Genomic DNA, 21,670 nt, shown 5'->3' on the forward strand with positions numbered 1-21,670 from the left:
ACTGTGACTCCTGCGTCTGAGGAGACGGCGCCAGTGGATCATCCCATTAATGCGCAGAGGTTTACCCGTGGCGGTTTTTCCACACTATACCTGGAATTGAAGGATAATCCTGAAAAGTTCTTCAACTATGTGCGCATGAGGCAGGAATTGTTCGAGATATTGGTGGAGCATGTTGGAGAACAAATCCGGAGAAGGGACAAACAAATGCGGTTTTCTATATCACCGGCGGAGCGTTTGATGGTGACCCTTCGGTAAGTTATCTACTTTTTAAAATCTTTCAGATTCTGCAAGCTTTTATTGTTATGTTATGGCTTGTAGTTTGTATTAGGCCGGTTTCACACTAGCGCATTTTCAGCGCGCGCACGGCCGGGGGTAGCTCCGCCCCCGATCCGGCTCTCTGCCCGGCGTGCCCGCCCCTTCCTTGTAGCGCCGCCTCCTAGCGGACAGCGGCGCCTGCGATCGGCGCACCCTATCTTTAGCATAGGGTGCGCCGATCGTGCGCAGGCTGTGCGCTAGTTGCGCTTTGACCTGCGCTGCGCACTTTTGACGGTGCGCCGTGCGCGCCAAAATCCGAAAAGTTTGATTTTGGCGCGCACGGCGCACCGTCAAAAGTGCGCAGCGCAGGTCAAAGCGCAACTAGCGCACGGCCTGCGCACGATCGGCGCACCCTATGCTAAAGATAGGGTGCGCCGATCGCAGGCGCCGCTGTCCGCTAGGAGGCGGCGCTACAAGGAAGGGGCGGGCACGCCGGGCAGAGAGCCGGCTCGGGGGCGGAGCTACCCCCGGCCGTGCGCGCGCTGAAAATGCGCTAGTGTGAAACCGGCCTGAATTTTACTTTTTTCCCTTTTTTTAACAGATTCCTGGCAACTGGAGAATCATTCACCTCCCTCCATTTCCAGTTCCGGATTGGGATTTCAACTATTTCTGGAATTATCCAACAGACCTGCCGGGCATTGTGGGATTGTCTACAGGAGGAATACATCCCACAGCCAACACAGGAGAGGTGGCTGGAGATTGCCGACAAGTTTCAACAAATCTGCCAGTTTCCAAATTGCATTGGTGCCGTGGATGGCAAGCATATTCGGATTGTGAAGCCCATTGGATCTGGTTCACAGTTTTACAACTATAAGAAATACTTTTCTATTGTCCTTATGGCCATTTCGGACGCAAACTGCAAATTCATTGCCGTGGACATTGGTGCATACGGTCGTTCAAAGGACTCTCAGGTCTTCAAGATGTCCACCATGGGCCGTCGTTTGTATGGAGACAACTTTGAGTTCCCACCTCCAAGACCACTCCCTGGAACAACAGGCCCACCAATGCCTTTTGTGTGCGTTGGTGACGACGCTTTTCAACTTTCTAAACACCTACTCAAGCCATATGGTAGTCGTGGACTGACACACCGGAAAAAAATATATAACTATCGATTGACCAGAGCGCGCAGAGTGGTGGAGTGCGCGTTTGGAATTTTAACTGCCAAATGGAGAGTCCTGTTAACGGCCATTAAAATGAAAACAGAGACTGTGGATGAGGTGGTGAAGGCCTGTGTCATCTTGCACAACTTTGTCCTTTCAAAGGAACCTGTTTCCATATAAGAAAATCTGTCTGAAACCACCTTGTGGGATTATCAGCAGCAAACTTTTCGGAGTATGGGGTCAGTGGCAAGAATGAGGGACACCTTTGCAGACTATTTTCTGACACCAGAGGGACAACTGGACTGGCAAGATGACATGGTATTTTTTTTTTTTTTTTTAATATACCAATTGTGGGTTCTAAGTGTTGTGTTACCAAGTGTGTTTTTTTTTTTTTTTTTTAACTTTTACACTTTGAAATGTTACCAAGTGTTGGGTATAGCATTGTGTTACCAAGTGTTGGTTTTTTTTCAAATTTTACACTGTGAAATGATACCAAGTGTTGGGTTTTACCAAGCATTGTGTTACCACGTGTTTTGTTTTACCAAATGTTGTTTTTTTTTTACCTTGTACACCACCGGTGTACTGTGAAATGTTACCAAGTGTTGTGTTGTGTTTTGTTTACCTTTTACACCACCGGTTTACTTTGAACCTTTCCCAAGAAATGAACAAAAAAGAAACTACACAATAAAGTTCTTTGGAAAAAAAAAACATTGTTTATTAGTGATTTTTTCCAAATTTTTTTTTTGAAAGTTTTTTTTGGTATATATTTACCTTTTTTTGGTAAAATTTTGTATAACATTTTTGTTTTCTTGGGAAAAATTTTGTAAAACTTTTTTTTGGTATATATATATATATATATATATATATATATATATATATATATATTTTTTTTTAGAAAACAGCAAAATTAATAACATTACATTACATATGATGATACTGTTGGGTGGAGATAGTATCGGAGGGGTTAACAGGGTTGACCACATCGAGGGGGGTGGAGGACTGGGAAGGGAGTTGGTGAGGATCAGAAGTGGAAGGGGGGTTGAAAACGTGGTTGGGACGGGAGTGGATGGACAGACGAGGTTTGTGGGTACATTGAAGGTGTATGTGGGGGTGGGTATGGTGAGGGCATTGGGGTATAATGAAATGGGGAAGGAAGGTACTGGGAAGAATGGAATGGGGAACTAGGGAAAGGAGAGGGAGTGGTAGGAGGAGGGATGGTTGTATGATGGATGTTGGGGAAAGGATGGACAGAGGGAGGATGGACAGAGGGAGGATGGACAGAGGGAGGTTGGGATGCTTCGGACAATACTTCCACTAGAGCATTGTGACAGGCTTGCATCACACGCATCTGTTGGTGAGTACTTAAACCTTCCATTTGCCGGACAACAGATTGAAAAAAAATATGTCTCGGCGTCTGGTTTGATTCTAAATTCATCTGTTCCATGTATCTTCTGAGTTCCATGATACGTTGATTGATCATGGTCAACCCAGAAGATAACCGTTGTCCATAAGTCTGGAAACCATGCTGGACAGATGAGTTTAGACTCAAACAGTCAGACAAGGTCATCCTTTCCTGACTCCTCAGACGCTGCCGGCCAGAACCAAAACTTGGTCAAGATGTTGCGGCAGTGTCTGAGGGGTGAGGAACAGGGTACAAGTCGTCACCAGCAGCTTCATGTGATGAAGTCTGCCCTGCTTCTCCAGTGCTGGTGGAGGGGATAGAGGGACGAGACAAGAGGGAAGGTAGAGAGGGGTCGGATACCTTGATGTGGTCACCGGGGGCGGTCTCACAAGGGATCACTCCAGAGGGAGGTAACTCTGATGCAGGCTCCCGAGTGCTGCAGATGGTGCTAAAAAAGAGAAAAAAAAAATATATTAAAGATATTGATATTTAATTTAACTGTGCTGAAAAAAAAAATTGGTTAAACGTAAACATTTGTACTACAGAAATGGTTTGTGGAATATTTACCTTCTGGACACCATAGTCGACCGGAGGAACGCCAGGGCTCTGAAGTTTTTATACTGGGTTCCCCGGCGTCCTCCCGATCCACTCAGGGCCTGCATCTCCTTGTTGAAGTCCCTCTTGAAGCGATCCCTGAGCGACCGCCACCGTGTGATAACCCTGTCACCTGTGAAGAAAAAAAAAAAAAAAGTGTTTTAGTATTCAACACTTCACATGCTGGAATATAAGTTACTGAAATTGTAATACTTAAGCACTAAATCCCTGGCCCTCGCATTGAGCTCCTCCCAGTTGTCTACAACCTCTGAACACACCTCCTCCCAGAGACGTCGGGTGGTCGGTCGGTCGGCATGGAAACGGTTTCCCATGTTCCACAGCGGCTCCCGTGTTTCAACCTCATGGATGAGTTTGTCCGTGTCTATTAGGAAATCCTCCTCAACTGGTCTCCGGGGAGCACGCTGTGAAACCTGTGAAGAAAAAAAATACCAAAAAAAAAAAAATTACATTCAATTCAAACACATGATTTTCATTACTCAATTATCCAAATAGGGTTACTTACCGTTTGCCGACCACCAGAGGCATCACCTCGACGACCCTGGGATGTTCTGGGAGTCGCTCTAGTGCGGGCACCAGATTGGGAAGACTGTAAAAAGAAAAAAAAATAATTTTGGTTTGGATGGATGCGTAGTTATAGTGTGTGCGCTGTGATGAATGTTTGTGTTGGGTGTAGCATTATGTATGTGTGTATATGCTAAACTTACACTCTGCGCGCCTCCTCCTTGTGTCTCTCCACCCTGCATGTCTCTTCCTGGAAGCTCCTCTGAATCAGCTTCCTGTCAAAACATAATACATGGATATAGGGTTTAAACCAAAATAAATAAGAGTTAAAAAAAAAAAAAAATTATTTACCTCAGCTCACTGATGATGTGAGGGGGAGCTTTCAGGAGAAGACATCACTGCGGTCTGGATTCCGGGTCTGCTGCGGTCCTTCCTGAAGTAACATAGTTATTAAGGTTGAAGGGAGACTTTAAGTCCATCTAGTTCAACCCATATCCTATCCTAACTTGCCCTAACATGTTAATCCAGAGGAAGGCAAAAAAAACCCATGTGGCAAACAGTAAGCTTCACACTGGGGAAAAAAATTCCTTCCCGACTCCACATACGGCAATCAGACTAGCTCCCTGGATCAACGCAATATTAAGGAAACTAGGGTATATACCCTATGATATTATACTTTTCAAGAAAGACATCCAGTCCCTTCTTAAATTTTAGTAGGGAATCACTCATTACAACATCATATGGCAGAGAGTTCCATAGTCTCACTGCTCTTACAGTAAAGAATCCGCGTCTGTGAGTATGCTTAAACCTTCTTTCCTCCAGACGTAGAGGATGCCCCCTTGTCCCCGTCACAGGTCTAAGAGTAAAAAGATCATTAGAAAGGTCTTGGTATTGTCCCCGCATATATTTATACATTGTAATAAGATCACACCTAAGCCTTCGATTCTCCAAACTAAATAACCCCAAGTGTAATAACCTGTCTTGGTATTGCAGACCCCCTAGTTCCCTAATAACCTTGGTCACTCTTCTCTGCACCCGCTCCAGTTCAGCTGTCTTTCTTATACACCGGAGACCAGAACTGTACACAGTATTCTAAGTGTGGTCGCACTAGTGACTTATATAGAGGTAAAATTATGTTCTCCTCATGAACATCTATGCGTCTTTTAATGCATCCCATTATTTTATTTGCCTTTGCAGCAGCTGCCTGACACTGGCCGCTAAATGTGAGTTTGTCGTCCACCCATACACCCAGGTCTTTTTCAGTGACTGTTTTGCCTAGTGTTTTACAATTAAGCACATAATTATACATCTTGTTCTTTCTACCCAAGTGCATGACCTTACATTTATCCCCATTAAAGCTAATTTGCCATTAATCAGCCCAAGCTTCTAGTTTACATAAATCCTCCTGTAATATAAAATTGTCCTCCTCTGTATTGACTACCCTGCAGAGTTTAGTGTCATCTGCAAATATTGAAATACTACTCTCTATGCCCCCTACAAGGTCATTAATAAATATGTTAAAAAGAAGCAGGCCCAAAACTGACCCCTGTGGTACCCCACTGCTAACCGTGACCCAGTCCGAGTCTGCTCCATTAATAACCACCCTTTGTTTCCTATCCCTGAGCCAGCTCTTAACCCACCTACACATATTTTCCCCTATCTCCATTGTTCTCATTTTATGTATCAACCTTTTGTGTGGCACCGTATCAAAAGCTTTTGAAAAGTCCATGTACACCATGTCCACTGCATTCCCTTGGTCCAGTCCGGAGCTTACCTCTTCATAAAAGCTTATCAGATTAGTCTGACAGGAACGGTCCCTTGTAAACCCATGTTGATATTGGGTCATAAGGTTATTCTTCTCCAGATACTCCAGTATAGTATCTCTTAGAAAACCCTCCAGGATTTTACCCACAGTTGAGGTTAAACTTACTGGCCTATAATTTCCAAGCTCAGTTTTTGTCCCCTTTTTGAATATTGGCACCACATTTGCTATACGCCAGTCCTGTGGTACAGACCCTGCTATTATGGAATCTTTAAAGATTAAAAATAATGGTCTATCTATGACTCTGCTTAATTCCTGCAGTACTCGGGGGTGTATCCCATCCGGGCCCGGGGATTTGTCAATTTTAGTGATTTTTAGACGCCGCCATACTTCCTGCTGGGTTAAGCAGGTGACATTTAACGGAGAATTTTTATCCCTGATCATGTTATCCGTCATGGGATTTTCTTGTGTAAATACTGTTGAAAAAAAGTCATTTAGCATATTGGCTTTTTCCTCATCCACCATTTCACCCAGACTATTTTTAAGGGGACCAACACTATCATTTTTTAGCTTCTTACTATTTATGTAGTTAAAGAATATTTTGGGATTATTTTTACTTTCTCTGGCAATGAGTCTCTCTGTCTCAATCTTTGCTGTCTTGATTTGCTTTTTACAGAATTTATTTAATCTTCTGTATTTAGTTAATGCCTCATCACTACCTACTTGCTTTAATTCTCTAAATGCTTTATTTTTATCTCTTATTGCGCCCCTTACAGCTCTATTTAGCCATAGTGGTTTCCTCCTATTTCTAGCATGTTTATTCACATATGGTATATATTGTGCACAGGTCCTATTCAGGATACTAATAAACGTCTCCCATTTTCTTTGTGTATTTTTATGTCTCAGGATATCGTCCCAGTTAATTGCACCAAGATCATCTCTCATCCGTTGGAAATTTGCCTTCCTGAAGTGTCCTTGTAACCCCTCTACTACACATCTTATTAAAGGATACATGAAAACTTATTAATTTGTGATCACTATTACCCAAGTGACCCTCAACCCTTACATTTGATATGCAGTCTGGCCTGTTGGTTAACATTAGGTCTAGCAGTGCCCCCCCTCTTGGTGGGTCCTGAACCAGTTGTGAAAGGTAATTGTCTCTCATAGTAGTCAAAAACCTATTACCTTTGCTGGAACTGCAGGTTTCGGTTCCCCAAAGTATTTCAGGGTAGTTGAAGTCCCCCATAATAATGACTTCTCCTTGAGTCGCAGCTTCATCTATTTGCTTGATGAGGATATTCTCTGTTGCTTCCATTATTTTTGGAGACTTATAGCAAACCCCTATCAGTAATTTATTATTTTTCCCCCCTCCCCTTATCTCTACCCACAGGGACTCTACATTTTCATTAGATTCATATATATTATCACGAACAGGGGCGTATCTAGGGGGGGGGCAACCGGGGCAGTTGCCCCGGGTGCAGCCGGCAGGGGGCGGGGCGCAGTCCGGGCCGCCTAATGCAGCGGTCCACAGTGTCCTCCCTGGCGGCTGTGTTCTGCCGCCCCCCTGGCCTGAGAGTCAGCTGTCAAGCTGACAGCTGGCGCAGAGAAGGTGCGCGTGCCGGCTCCCAGGGAACAATTGTACTGGCATCTGTATAGACGCCAGTACAATTGCAGCTCTGACCGCCGGGCCAGAGCGACGTCAGCAGCGTGACATGTCACGTGATCACGCTGCTGACATCACTCCCCGGCGCCCAGAGTGAACGCTCAGCGCTGGTGGTAAGTGTGCTCCAATGTGGAGCTGAAGAAACCACCGAAGATGGGGGGGTGTTAATGTGTGGCGATGGGGTTAATGCGTGGAGATGAGGTTAATGTGGGGATGGGGTTAATGGATGGGGGTTAATGAGTGGGGGGTTAAAGAGTGGGGATGGGGGTTACTGTGTGGGGGGTAAAGAGTGGGGATGGGGGTTAATGTGTGGGGGGTTAATGAGTGGGGATGGGGGTTAATGTGTGGGGGGTTAATGAGTGGGGATGGGGGTTATTGAGTGGGGATGGAATTAATTTGTGGAGGGTTAATGAGTGGGGATGGAATTAATGTCTGGGGGTTAATGAGTGGGGATGGGGGTTAATGTGTGGGGGGTTAATGAGTGGGGATGGGGGTTATTGAGTGGGGGATGGAATTAATTTGTGGAGGGTTAATGAGTGGGGACGGAATTAATGTCTGGGGGGTTAATGAGTGGGGATGGGGGTTATTGTTTGGGGGGGTTAATGAGTAGGGATGGGGGTTATTTAATGTGTGGGGGATTTGGAGTGGGGATGGGGTTAATGTGTGGGGGATTTGGAGTGGGGGGTACATAATGTGTGGGGGGGATTTGGGAGTGGGGATGGGGGTTATTTAATGTGTGGGGGATTTGGAGTGGGGATGGGGTTAAAGTGTGGGGGATTTGGAGTGGGGGGTACATAATGTGTGGGGGGATTTGGGAGTGGGGATGGGGGGTTATTTAATGTGTGTGAGGGATTTGGAGTGGGGATGGGGGGATTTAATGTGTGTGTGGAGATTTGAGGACACAGAGTATGTATGAGGAAACAGTATGGGGGTTGGGTGCAGACAGTATGGGGAGCGAACGGGTTAATGTATGTGGACACAGTATAGGGAGTCAGGGGTATGTGTGAGCAGACAGTATAGAGAGTGAGGGGGTAAATATATGATGAGACAGTATGGTGAACAGAGGGATGTTAGGAGGGAGGGGAATAGTGTGAGGCCACAGTATATTGCAGATATTTGTATTTAGGGGCATTATAATGACACTTCTATCTTTAAGGGCATCGTGTGGAGATTTGCTGCAGAAGACCGGAGAATATGGAAGTCTGCAGAGACAAGATGTGGGTGAGAAAACTCATCATGGGGTTTGGACAAGAAGAAGAAAAGGAGAACGACTCCAGAGATGACGTCATCTATAAGGTACTTGGATGTAAATGTTATTTGTGCTACTGACTTATTCTCATGTTTTTATTTGTTAGTAACATTAAAGGGGTTGTCCAGGTTTGTACGGAGTCTGCAGTCATTCTATGTGACTGCAGATGTCTGAATTCTCACAGTGCGCACTGAACGCTGTTAGGATTCTCTCATGCTGGTAATTTACATACATGCGGTCACATGCTGACTAGACATGTGTGGCCTCACTCAATGAAAATGATCGGAGCAAGGCCGGGCACGTCTAGTCGGAGTGTGGCCAGAAGTAAATAAATCACATGCTTGTGCTGACATGACTGTACATCGGCAAGGGAGAATCCTAAAAGTGTGCAGTGCATTTGTTGTGAGAATTCAGAAGCTGCAATGTCAGGATTCAGCTCTGCAGGTTCCAGTAGTCATCACACGGACACTTCACTCATATGCGATTTTCATACTTGACAACGAGCTTCTCTTCCTGCTTACAGTTTTTTACTGAACATTGAGAGCATTAGGGAGAGCAGCTCGTGGGTACATGGCTAAGAGTGCAAATCGCATATGTACTTGGGGGGGGAGGTCGCCGAACCAAATTCTTCCCCGGGTGCCAGGAAGCCTAGATACGCCTCTGATCACGAAGGATGGGTTTTAAGGATGATTTTACATATAACCACACGCCTCCCCCTCGCTTATTTGTTCGGTCATTTCTGAACAGACTATAGCCCTGTAAATTAACCGCCCAGTCGTGGCTCTCATCCAGCCATGTCTCAGATATCCCCACCATGTCATAATTATATTCCAACAACATTAACTCCAATTCCTCCATTTTGTTGGCAAGGCTTCTGGCATTAGTATACATGCACTTTATGTATCTCTCTGTACCTCTATTCTTTCTTAAATTATAAGTGATCTGCGAGCATAAAGACACTTGTTAAGCTACTATACAAAGGATAACAAAAGCTTTCAGGCCTTTATACTTACTGGGAAAACTGAAGTTGTTCCTATGCGGATCTGATGCGGCCTGTAGGGTCTCCTGCGGTGTGTGGCTGCTGCGACTCTGCAGTACTTTCTGAACCGATCTGCAAGTATAAGGACACTTGTTAAGCTACTATACAAAGGATATCACAAGCTTTCAGGCCTTTATACTTACTGGGAAAACTGAAGTTGTTCCTATGCGGATCTGATGCGGCCTGTAGGGTCTCCTGCGGTGTGTGGCTGCTGCTGCGTGCTTCCTGAAATTATATGAAAGTGAAAAAAAAATGTAAATAACATAAAAAAAGAAATCTTTATTGGTATGTAATGTGTGTAATTCCCTGAAACTAAGTATACGCACAGTTTTAAGTGTTTGCATGTGTAAATTCCCTTACAATCTCTCACTGAGAGTGTAACCACAGTGATTGCAGGTGTGTAATTCCTGTGTATACCCACACTGTGTGTTGCATGTGTTTGAATTCCCTGAAAAAGTGTAACCGAGTGTAACCACAGTGATTGAAGGTGTGTAATTGCTATGTATACCCACACTTTGTGTTTGCATGTGTTTGAAATCCCTGAAAAACTCTCACAGAGAGTGTAACCACAGTGATTGCAGGTGTGTAATTGCTATGCATACCCACACTTTGTGTTTGCATGTGTTTGAATTCCCTGAAAAAATCTCAGAGAACAGTGATTGAAGATATGTAATCCCACACTTTGTGTTTGCATGTGTTGGAATTCCCTGAAAAAGTGTAACCGAGTGTAACCACAGTGATTGAAGGTGTGTAATTGCTATGTATACCCACACTTTGTGTTTGCATGTGTTTGAATTCCCTGAAAAAATCTCAGAGAACAGTGATTGAAGATATGTAATCCCACACTTTGTGTTTGCATGTGTTGGAATTCCCTGAAAAAGTGTAACCGAGTGTAACCACAGTGATTGAAGGTGTGTAATTGCTGTGTATACCCACTTTGTGTTTGCATTCCCTGAAAAACTCTCACCGAGAGTGTAACCACAGTGATTGAAGGTGTGTAATTTCTGTGTATACCCACACTTTGTGTTTGCATGTTTTTGAATTCCCTGAAAAACTCTCCGAGAGTTTAACCAGTGATTTAAGGTGTGTAATTGCTGTGTATACCCAGAATTTTTTGTTTGCATGTTGCAATCTCTCACTTGAGAGTATAACCACACTTTTATACCAAAAATTAATGTACCTTTATGGTAACTTAATTTTACCTTGTTTTAAAATGATACTACGGAGATTTTTTCAAAACAGTTTTTTTTTTTTTTTTTACTTTATAATTTTTTTTTTCCCACAAATAGGAGCTACTCCGCTCTTTATTTTAAATACCACAATAAATGAAAAATAAAAAAAAACGGGGGTCTTCTGGGCAGGTGCTGGCTGGCTGATGGCTCTGGCTCCGTGTTTTCACTGTGGCTGGTGCCAGATGTCTGGGCCAAATGATTAATTAGCCCACCTTATATAGTATTGGGACTGTCTGGAAAAGTATCTTTTTTTCTGAGCATGCTCAGTGCGAATTAGCGGATTCTGCCGGCGGATTCCGCAAAATAGCGGATCCCGGCGGATCCGTCGCCCATAGGCGCCCATTCTACCGCATGGCGGATGACGGCGGATCCGCCGTCGTCCGCCATTTTGACAGCAAAAAAGTTGCAAGCTCCGTCCCCCTCAGACAGAATCCGCCAGGAATTTGGCAGATCCGCCGAATAGCGGACGCAACGGACGACCATCCGCCAAAATCCGCCACTAATGTATCCCAATGGGAAAAAATGGTGGTTCCGCCACAAGAAAAGCGGATCCGCCATTTTCAAATTTTGGCGGATTTTGACTGATGGCAAAAACTGAAGTGTGAAACAGGCCTAAGGAGTTCGGGTGATCCTACCCCAATGAACGATAATTGCGCCGGCGAGTAGTCGTCAGCTACTCGGAGTTTAACTACTCCCGGCTCTGCCCAGCACCCCGTGTCGAGCTAGAGGGCTCCAGGCGCTGCTTAGGCAACCGGCCACACGGGCAAAAGAAAGTGGGAATAGAAAAACGAAGGATACGGGATTGTCAGGGACGACAATGGTCACAGGAAGAGGTATGTAGGGGGTGGACTGACCTATGGACTTGTCTGATAAAGAGGGAAATGTAAAAAGATGATGTATACAATGCTTTATTCTGACTTGAATGTATATGTGGGGGACGACAGCTAGAATTAGTGAAAGATGGTGTAGTACCGGGTTTTGGTCACAAGACGGGGACATAGAGTAGTGAGAAATGGACTCAATAGCGAGACAGAGATGGTCATTCGGAGAGGGGGAGGTGGTCCTGAGAGGACAGCTGCAGGAAAGGACGGCAGTGACTACCGGAGGCCTGGGGTACCGGACGGCTGGACATCGAAGAGTGAGTCAGGCTGCGTTCACACTTTGTGTTTTTTTTTCCGCTTTTTCGAGGTGATTTTCCACTGCAAAAACACAGCATGCTCATTCTTTTTGCGGAATTGCGGCGATTCCGCACCCATAGGAATGCATTGATCCGCTTACTTTCTTCATGTGGCTATGCCCACCATGCGCAAAGTAAGCAGATCATGTACGGATGGTACCCACGGTCTGGAGGAGAGGAGAGGCCCTGGGTACCATAATCCTGTAAAAAATAGTGATATACTCACCCTCCGGCAGCCCTGGAGTCCTTCCAGACTCTCACCACGCTCCCGGCATCTTCCGGTCCCAGTAATGCTTTGCGCGAATGACCACGATGGCGTCGCGCTCTCGCGAGCGTGACGTCATCTCAGGTCCTTTGCGCAAAACATTACTGGGACCGGGAGCGCTGCAGAGCAGATCGGGGGCCATCGGAAGTTGAGAATAACAATATTTATTTTTTTATTATTTTAACATCCTACCTATCACATTCCAAGCGATGCTAATCGCTTGGAATGCGCAAGCATTCCGCAAGCTAAAAACACTTGCAAAACACTTGTTTTCCGCGGGAAAAGTCATGCGAATTCGCATGCGTTTTACCCGCGGCGGGAGTGCGTAAGTGTTGCGGAAATTTCTGCAACATTTCTGCAACGTGGGTACATAGCCTAAGTGTTACAGCGGGCAGACTCAGCCAGGGGGAAGCACTGTGGCCGTGGGCCTTACGGAAGTCACGGTGAAGGAACCCGGAGAGGCTTTGCCAATAGGAACAGCAGGAGGTGACGGGTACTCGGACCTAGGGGCAGAAGCTGTCGTGTATGCCGTGGATGTCAGGAGGATACCCAATAAAGTTTGGACCTGGTTGAACAAGCTCCTGTGTCTGTCAGTCCGTTTCGCGGTCGAAAGGGTCCACCCCCCAGTCGGCACATGTACTACATACAGGTTGTGCTGCATCAGCTGTGTTCACTTTCCTTGATTAATCTTCTGCTTAAGAATGCTAGCTCCTTCACTCTGTGTCAATCGTACACTTGATGTTGTCTGTTTAACATTCAGGCTCGGACTGGCCCATAGGGGAACAGGGGAATCCCCTGGTGGGCCCCTGTGCAAATCAGGGCCCCCAACCTTACTGTATGGGCAGTACTTGTAATAATTCACTTGATTCACTCTGTTAAAAAAAAGCAGCATCTCATCATTCATTAACCAAACTACCCAGTTTATTATTATATAGAGATATAGGTAAATTTGGTAACCAGGGTCGTGTAATATCTTTATACAGGTGAAAAGTGGGCCCCCAAAGTCAGTTACTGGTGGGCCCTTGGCATCCCTGTCCGACACTGGTAACATTGATCCCTCTGCGCTCTGTGCCTGACCCTGCTTAACTTGATTCTCTTCCTGGACTCAGACCCGTTGCTTGCGACCTGACTTCTCTTGTGCCTGCTCCCTGTAAACTGTTTTGTCTCTCTGGCTTTCCTGACCTCAGCTCGTGTGTTGGATTTTGTCTCTGACTTGCCTTTGTTGTACTGCACCATTTCCTGGACCTGACCTTGGATTGTTTGACCTCCTTTTACTTTCAGTAAGGCTAGTTTCACACTAATGTAGTGTTTTTTTTAGCTCTGCACTTCATGCGCAATAGAAACGCATGCAAAAACCGCATCATGCATTTTGCATGCATTTGCTTATTTTAGGAGCATGCGTTTTAACCAGTTTCTAGCCATGGTAACTCTTAAAACGCATGCGATTTTAACGCAAGCGTGCGCATATCCATGCGCACGCCTGTGTTCCCATAGACTGTAATGTGATTTTTTTTGTGCATTCTGTGCGCAAGCATGCACATGCGTTTTTTTTTTTTTTTTACACAGGTCGGACGGACCAAAAATGCAACAAGTTGCGTCCGGCGCGTCTAGGCACACACTACAAAAAACCGCATGCACACGAAAACGCATACAAACGCATGCAAACGCTAGACCATGCGCCCCATGTTAAAGATAGTGGCGCAGGACGCATGCGCATGGACGCGCACGATGCGCTGCCCTAAACAACGCTAGTAATATATATTTTTTTATGTGTCATTCTAGTATTTTCTTCTACACTTCTGGGACTATTATTTATTACTCGCATCGCAGTACTGGGTTGCATGGATATAATTTTGACAAATATCTTGTAAAATGGAATCAATTTAATACATCAAAAACCATAGCGTGAACATTGCTCTTGTATGCTGTTGCGCAAAAAAAAGCATGCTTTTTTTCCTATTCTTAACATGGGTGCGCATACACATGCGTTTGTATGCGCATGCGTTTTTTTTGTAGTGTGCGCGCGGGTGCACAAAATGCACTCTGTTGCATTTTTTGAGCGTCCGACTTGCCCCAAAAAAACGCATGCGCATGCAATGCTTTTTTTTTTTCACCCAACCACCCATTATAGTCTGATGCGTTTTTTATCTGTGTTTGCACTGCGCACGGTGCGCAGCGCAAAAAACGCAAGTGTGAAAGTAGCCTTATAGCTTAAATGTGGTATGAATACTGCTCTCCTATGATTCTCTCAGTGCAAATAAATAGTGAAGGATATCATAGCATGAACAGAGCACTACAGGTGGAGGTTCTCCTTCTCCATAGAAATCTCAAGTCTAAACAACCAGATGGGAATATTGTAGTGTGAATACAGCACTACAGGGAGTGATCCTTCCTTCTCTAAAGGGTTAATGGTGCAACGTGATCTTAAATCGATGGTGTTGAACTATAAGCATGTGAAAATTTTGCAAGTGCTGATTTGGAAGTATGTGTAAATCCTATATGTGTTAACCCTTTCTTTTTTTCTCTTTTCTGTGAAATCTAGTAGAAAACCTTTTTGAGATCTTGCTAACTTTGATGTATATAATTGGGATAAATATCCTGTGAGAGGAAAGTAATCTAATACATCTGGAAAATGAGCCATCACACCAACAAAGACAAATTAAATTTAGAAAGAAAAATTATGTTATTTTTTATGTTATGTGAAAAAATCTGTATTGTTCATGGAATAGGGGGGGAAGCCAGCACAGCCCCAAGCTTTATTTAATTGTGCACCTGTGTCTGGGCCACATCGCCCTTCATCTATGTTTGCTGGTTGGGCAATGTGTGGAGGTCAATCCTGATATGTCTGTGTTCAGACCTGGTTGGCCTTCATCTGGCTTCATGGGAGCGATCCAGCAATGTTCAGGTACAGATTGCACTTAATGTGGTCATGCTCTTAGGAGGCCGTAATGGCACAGTATTTATTATAAATGTAGAGTAGGACCCCCCACATGAGATTGCCTTGGCGCGGCGGGGTGGCTCAATTGAATTGATCAATTTTTTTGCCAAATATCTCATTTTTGAATACAGCTGGATATTATGTGCATATGCACTTCAATTTATGCGTTCTAATCTTAAGCAGTGCTGGCTTCCCCCCCTATTTTCTTGTTGTTGGTTTGTGGCTCACCACCACTGCTGCCGTGCACGCTTGGCTATGTCCGCTATAAATTTTTCTGTGTTCATTATGATGGATCTAGGCTGCTGTGCACACACATGGCAGCCCCGCCCTGCCCCAAGCTTTATTTAATTGTGCACCTGTGTCTGGGCCAACATCGCCCTTCATCTATGTTTGCTGGTTGGGCAATGTGTGGAGGTCAATCCTGATATGTCTGTGTTCAGACCTGGTTGGCCTTCATCTGCACTTGCCAAATATCTCATTTTTGAATACAGCTGGATATTATGTGCATATGCACTTCAATTTATGCGTTCTAACCTTAAGCAGTGCTGGCTTCCCCCCCTATTTTCTTATTGTTCATGGAATGTCCAGTATTTAATACTGATTCATTGCGTTGTAAAATATAGAGGCAATGTATATTATTATCATAATGTCTCTGTGTATAATGTTATTCTGTAACACAGAAAGTATCCGATTTACCGTATTTTTTGGATTATAAAACGCTCCGGATTATAAGACGCACCACAAATTTTGAGGAGAAAAATAGTAAAGAAACTTTTTTTAATAACATGGTGGTGCTTCTTATAATCCATGCGTCTCATTGCTTACCGGGGGGTGGTGGCTGCGGTGAAGCGGGGTCCCAGGGTCGCTGTTGGAGGAGGCAAGAGTGGAGTGTTGCTGCAGGCTGGGATGAGATGTTCTGATGTGCGGCAGGTGTCCGGTGCCACTACTGCGCTGTGTCCCGGTGGCTGTGCTGCGCTGTGTCCCGGTGGTGGAGCTGCGGAGGGCTCTTCCAACATTTTGTAAAAGGCCAGAGCCCCCACAGTTCCATGGTTTCCTGTGCGGTGGTCTCCAGGAAAATGGCCACCAGGGGGCGGGGCATGCGCAGATGGAGATCCCGAGATCTTGGTGCCAAGATCTCCATCTGCACATGCGCCGCCCCCGGCAGCCATTTTCCCACAGTCCAACGCATAGGAAACCATGGAACTGAGGGGGCTCTGGCCTTTCACAAAATGATGGCAGAGCCCCTGCAGCACCAGAGACACCCGCCGCAGCAGCGGAGATCCACAGCGGCGCGCCACACATCTGAACATCCTCTCATCCCATCCTGTGGCATGCAGCAACGCTCCACTCTTGCCTCCTCCAGCAGCGACCCTGGGACCCTACTCCACCGCGGCCAGTAAGGTATATCAGCATTATAAGATGCGCCCCCATTTTCCCCCAAAATTTTTTTGGGGAAAAAAGTGTGTCTTATAATCCGAACAATGCGGTAATTATATTCGGCCCTGCACTTCTATCTCGCTTAACTGTGAGCTACGTTACAGTCATCACCTTCAGGGTGATGACTGCGGTGCAGTTTAGATAACCACTTGTGTGGAGGAGACCAGGGGACAGACGCTGGGGCCTGGATCCTCAAGGCAGTGGCCTCAGATAAAGTCTCTGCAAACCAGAGGCAGAGGTGAGGAGAAAGGGAATCCCCCAGCAGGAGCTTCCCAGAGTAGCTGCATTGTAAACACTGCAATCTCAGGGGAGGCTCTGTCTGTGACTGGTGGGCAGAAGCTCAGAAGCTAGCTGTGAGTCCTGAAGATACTTTGGTGCCTCCTGAGCTGAGGGGACTTTACCCTTCCCTGAGAGGACATCATAAAAACTTTGAAAGAAGCCAGTTACATTGCAAATGCTTTGGAGAACATTATCTTGGAGATCTGCTGCAGGGAACTTGTTACTGTCTCCAGCTTAGAACCCACCCTATGTGTTGATATGGCCTCTCCAATGACTCTCAATTTTTCAAACTGTCTGCCATGGGGCGTAAACTGTATGGAAACACCTTCCAGTTCCCATCCCCTAGACCGCTGCCGCAAACATCTGGTCCACCTATGCCTTTTGTCTGTGTAGGGGATGAAGCATTCTAGCTGTCAGAACACCTTTTGAAACCCTACTGTAGCAGAGGATTAACAAGAACAAAACGCATTTTTAATTACCGGCTAACAAGAGCAAGAATGGTGGAATGCTCCTTTGGTATTCTGACAGCCAAATGGCGTGTCCTATTGACTGCGATCAACCTCAAGACAGAAACTGTGGACGAGGTGATCAAAGCTTGCGTGGTACTCCACAATTTTGTTATGTGCAAGGAACCCATTTCCATTGAGGACACCTCTGAAGAAACTACCTTGCAAGATTACCAGAACATTACCAATAGAAGTTCTGTGACGGTGTCACGAATGAGGGACAATTTTGCAGAATACTTTGTCACCTCAAGGCAGAATAGACTGGCAGGATGACAGAGTTTGATAAATTTCTGCCATTAACGAAAGTTGTGTACCTTCTGTACCAACAGTATATACCTTTTCCAAACAAAGTTGGCTATCTTGTCTTCTATCTTGTCGTGGTTTAACTATTTTTACCTTGACCACAGTTGTGTACCTGGTTGTGTTTTAGGCAAAGTCTTTCACTTTTTACCAAAAGTTGTGTACATTGTTAGGAAATCCCCAACAAGATACACAACTATTGGTAAAAGGTGAAATACTTTGTCTAAAACACAACCAGGAACACAACTGTGGCCAAAAGGTAACATTTATTTACCTTTTACCCACAGTTATGTACCTGGTTTTGTATACCTTTTTACCTTTTGTATACCCTGTACTTAACCTTTTTTTATACCATAGTTTGCCGCAGAAATAAAAGACAGACAACCAGTGTAAACCAATACTTTAACTTTTATTGAAAACATTTTTTTTTTAATAAACTGTTAATTGTTAAAAAATTTTCTCTTTTTTATTTGAATACACACATTTATAAATTAGTGTAGTGTGGGGTGGAAATACTGCTGGAGGGGCTGTGGGACACTTTGACACTGGGAGTGTGGAGAGAGGACTGGGATCGTGGTGGGGAAGGAACAGTTAGAGGTGAAGGGGTGGAAAAAGCAAGAGAATGGGTGGCAGAACAGGTGGTGGAGTGGAGGGTTGGGCAGGGAATGGAGTAGCAGATGATGTGGTTGCGAAGTGGTAGGGGGAAGGAGTTTGGTACGGGGAATGAGTTTGGTATGGGGCAGGTTGCTGGAAGTGGGGAGGTTGCTGGTACTGGGGAGTTTGCTGGTACTGAGGAGGTGGCTGGTATTGAATAGGAGGGGGAGGAGGGACAATGGCTGGAGGGGGTGCAGGTGGAGGAACTACTGTGGTGGGAGGTGGAGGTTGGGAGGTAACCTGCTGTAGAGCACCATGGCACGAATGCATTACATGCATCTGCTGGGTAGGAGATAGTGTTGCCATGCGCTAAACAACAGACCTGAAAAAGGTGTGGTTTGGAGAAGATCTTGCTTCTGAATGCATTGTTTGCAGAAGTGTCTTCAACTCCAGAATGCCGGAGTTGAGCTGCTGAAAGCCTGCGGAGATTTGCTCTGACAAGACTTTGAGGCAGTTCTGGAAAGATGCATTCAGATGCAAGAACTCTGGGGCATAGCTCTTTTCCTGACCCCTCTGCCGCTGCCGCCCAGTACCCACAGGTGTACTAGAGGTGGCAGGGGCAGAAGGGTGGGGTAAAGGGAAAGCGATCTCCTCACCAGCAGCTTCATGTAATGTAGGCGGCCACGATGCTCATGCGCTGGTGGATGGGACAGATGGGTCGAATGTGAGGGAAGGTTGGGAAGGTGCAGATGTGCAGGGGTGCTCGAAGTGTCCCTCGGTGCCGTTCTCCTCAGGGATCGCCTCAGAAGGGTCCAACCGTGCAGGCTCCCGAGTGCTGGTCACCGTGCTGTGGAACAAAGAGAAAAAAAACACAATATACTGACATGCCATTGGCCCTGGCTGAAAAAAAAAATTAGACATATAAACATTACTTTTGGACATGGGGTGCGTAATATTTACCTTCTGGTGACCATTGTTGCCCGGAGGAACGACAGGGCTCGTGCGTACTTGTACTTGCTCCTGCGTCCTCCAGATCCACTTGGGGCCCGCATCTCTTTATTGAACTCCTTCTTGAAACGATCCCTCACAGACCGCCACCGCTTCACAATTCTCTTCCCTGAAACGAGAAAGCACAAAGTGGTTAGTATACAACATCAGTGTTTCACAAACTCCAGTCCTCGTGGTTCCCAACGGGTCATGTTTTCAGGATTCCCATAGTGTTGCTCAAAAGGAAATCCTGAAAACTTGAACCGTGGGTACCATGAGGACTGGAGTTCGGGAAACACTGCTTGACATCAAGCAACGGGAACTGTATATACTTACGCTCTTGAATCTGGGCCCGAGCTTCAAGGTCCTCCCAGCGGCCCACAAGGAGCGAACAGATTTCCTCCCAGAGCCGTCGGGTCACAATTAGATCAGCAAGCCGGCGGTCAGCCATATTTCAAAGCGGCTCCCTTTCTCTAACAAGATCGATGAGGTGGTCCACATCAATCCCTCCATCCTCACCGTCAGAGTCGGGAACACGCTGTGAAGGCTGTTAAAGAAAAAGAGAAAATAAAATAATCAGCCACCACACTTAAAGAAATGAAATAAAAAGTTCAAAAAAAAACAAAGCAAAAATATTATACTTACATGCTGGTGACCGCTGCGTCGCTGTCGCCGACGACCCTGGGAGGCACTGTGAGGACCTCTTTGCCGAGCACCAGATTGGGAAGACTAGAAAAGAAAAGCAAAAAAATTATGTGGTTGGATGTAGGCATATGTGTTTGCTGTGTGATATCTGTGCTACATTGTTTTCTATGTGTTGTGTGTAGTGTGATGTTGTGTTTCGGCGTTTGATGCAGGAAACTTACCAATTGCGAGCCCACTCCAGGTATCTGTCCACCCCTTCCTTCTTCTTCTGGGAGCTCCTCTTCAGCTTGTGATTCCTGTTTTGAAATAAAAGCCAATGAACAGACATATATTCCAGAGATGATGGATTTTTGAAATAAAAACTTACCGTCAAACGCTGACGATGTGAGGGAGGGCTCCCAGAAGAAGATGTGGTGTCCTCCTGCTGGCCAGTCTCCACTCCTGATGCTGCTGCTGTTGCTGCTGGTGCTGCTGTTGCTGCTGCCGGTGCTGCTGCATCTATACGGCGTCTTCTGCTGTTGAATAAAGAGAAACAAAGGGCCACTGAATATATTGATATTCCATGGCCCTATTTTTGAGGAATGGGGGATTTGATAATTACCGTATGTCATCTGCTGGTGGACTCCCCTCTGCATGGTCTCCATGGTCCCTTCGCTCCATTTGGGGTGGTGGTGCAGTAGTCTCCTGCCTTCTCCTGCGGCTGTCACCTCTCTTGGGTGGCATGTTGGCTGTGGCTGAGGGTCCCACTGTCATGGTTTTATATATGTTTGCTGTGGGCAGGGCTACTGAGCATGCTCAGACCAAAAAAAACGGATCCGGCACATTGCGGCGCTCATAGACTTTCATTGTGTGAAAAAGCCGGAAGCGCCGGATCCGGGGTGTCCGGCTTTTTCGCCGGAGACAAAAAACGTTACAGTTGCCGTTTTTTCCAGACGCCGGATTGCGTCACATTGCCAGATCCGGCCAAAACCGGACGAAACGCATGACCATCCAGCGCTAATGTAAGTCAATGGGGAAAAACCGGATCCGACATTGCATTTCGCCGGATCCAGTTTTCGTAAAAATAGCCGGATCGCTCCTGACGGCGAAAAACTGATGTGTGAAAGAGGACTAACAAAATATCTTCCCTAAAACATAGCTAGAGAAGCTAAAGAGTCACAGACTCAATATCAGGCCTAAATACTGTATCCTACTGCCATCTAGTGGTTCCTTTAATATAACTATAGTTATCTGTACAGATAGTCTCTGCATTGTAATTGAATGAGTCTTTGAGCAAGAGGCACTCTAGCTCAGTCTGAGTTATCTCTTACTTTGATCGGGGCTGAACCTTATTATAGACACCAGGCATTTCCATTCCCCTACTGGATCTATACATCCTCCCTGAAGCTTGACAATTTAGGGCAAGAGAGGGCGAACTATTTCAGTAAATATCAAGGCTCTGGCAGACACTACACAAAAACAAATTGTTCAATTACGGAGCCTGAGTACACACCCACATCATGGTGGAGTGAGACCCTAAGGCTACTTTCACACTTCAGGTTTTCGGCGTCAGGCGCGATCCGGCGTCGTGCCGGAACGCCGGATCCGGCAAATGTTTAGTAAAACCGGATGTGACGGATCCGGTTTTCTGCCGGATCCGTCTTTTTCTTGACAGACAAAACCGG

The 21,670-nt window shown here is 45.7% G+C and overlaps 1 long non-coding RNA gene across 1 annotated transcript; it reads right to left on the reverse strand.

Annotated features, from left to right (window-relative positions):
- Positions 1 to 7,981: 7,981 nt before the first annotated feature.
- On the reverse strand, positions 7,982 to 16,228 carry LOC141055014 (uncharacterized). The gene is made up of 3 exons (XR_012221459.1): positions 16,084 to 16,228; positions 9,790 to 9,871; positions 7,982 to 9,718 (listed from the first exon to the last, which is right to left on the reverse strand). It is a non-coding gene; the product is annotated as an uncharacterized lncRNA (long non-coding RNA).
- Between the last annotated feature and the right edge of the window lie 5,442 nt (positions 16,229 to 21,670).

This window comes from Dendrobates tinctorius, unplaced genomic scaffold, assembly GCF_039654945.1.
Source record: "Dendrobates tinctorius isolate UK_male_01 unplaced genomic scaffold, ASM3965494v1 ptg000183l, whole genome shotgun sequence".
Classification (NCBI taxonomy): domain Eukaryota; kingdom Metazoa; phylum Chordata; class Amphibia; order Anura; family Dendrobatidae; genus Dendrobates; species Dendrobates tinctorius.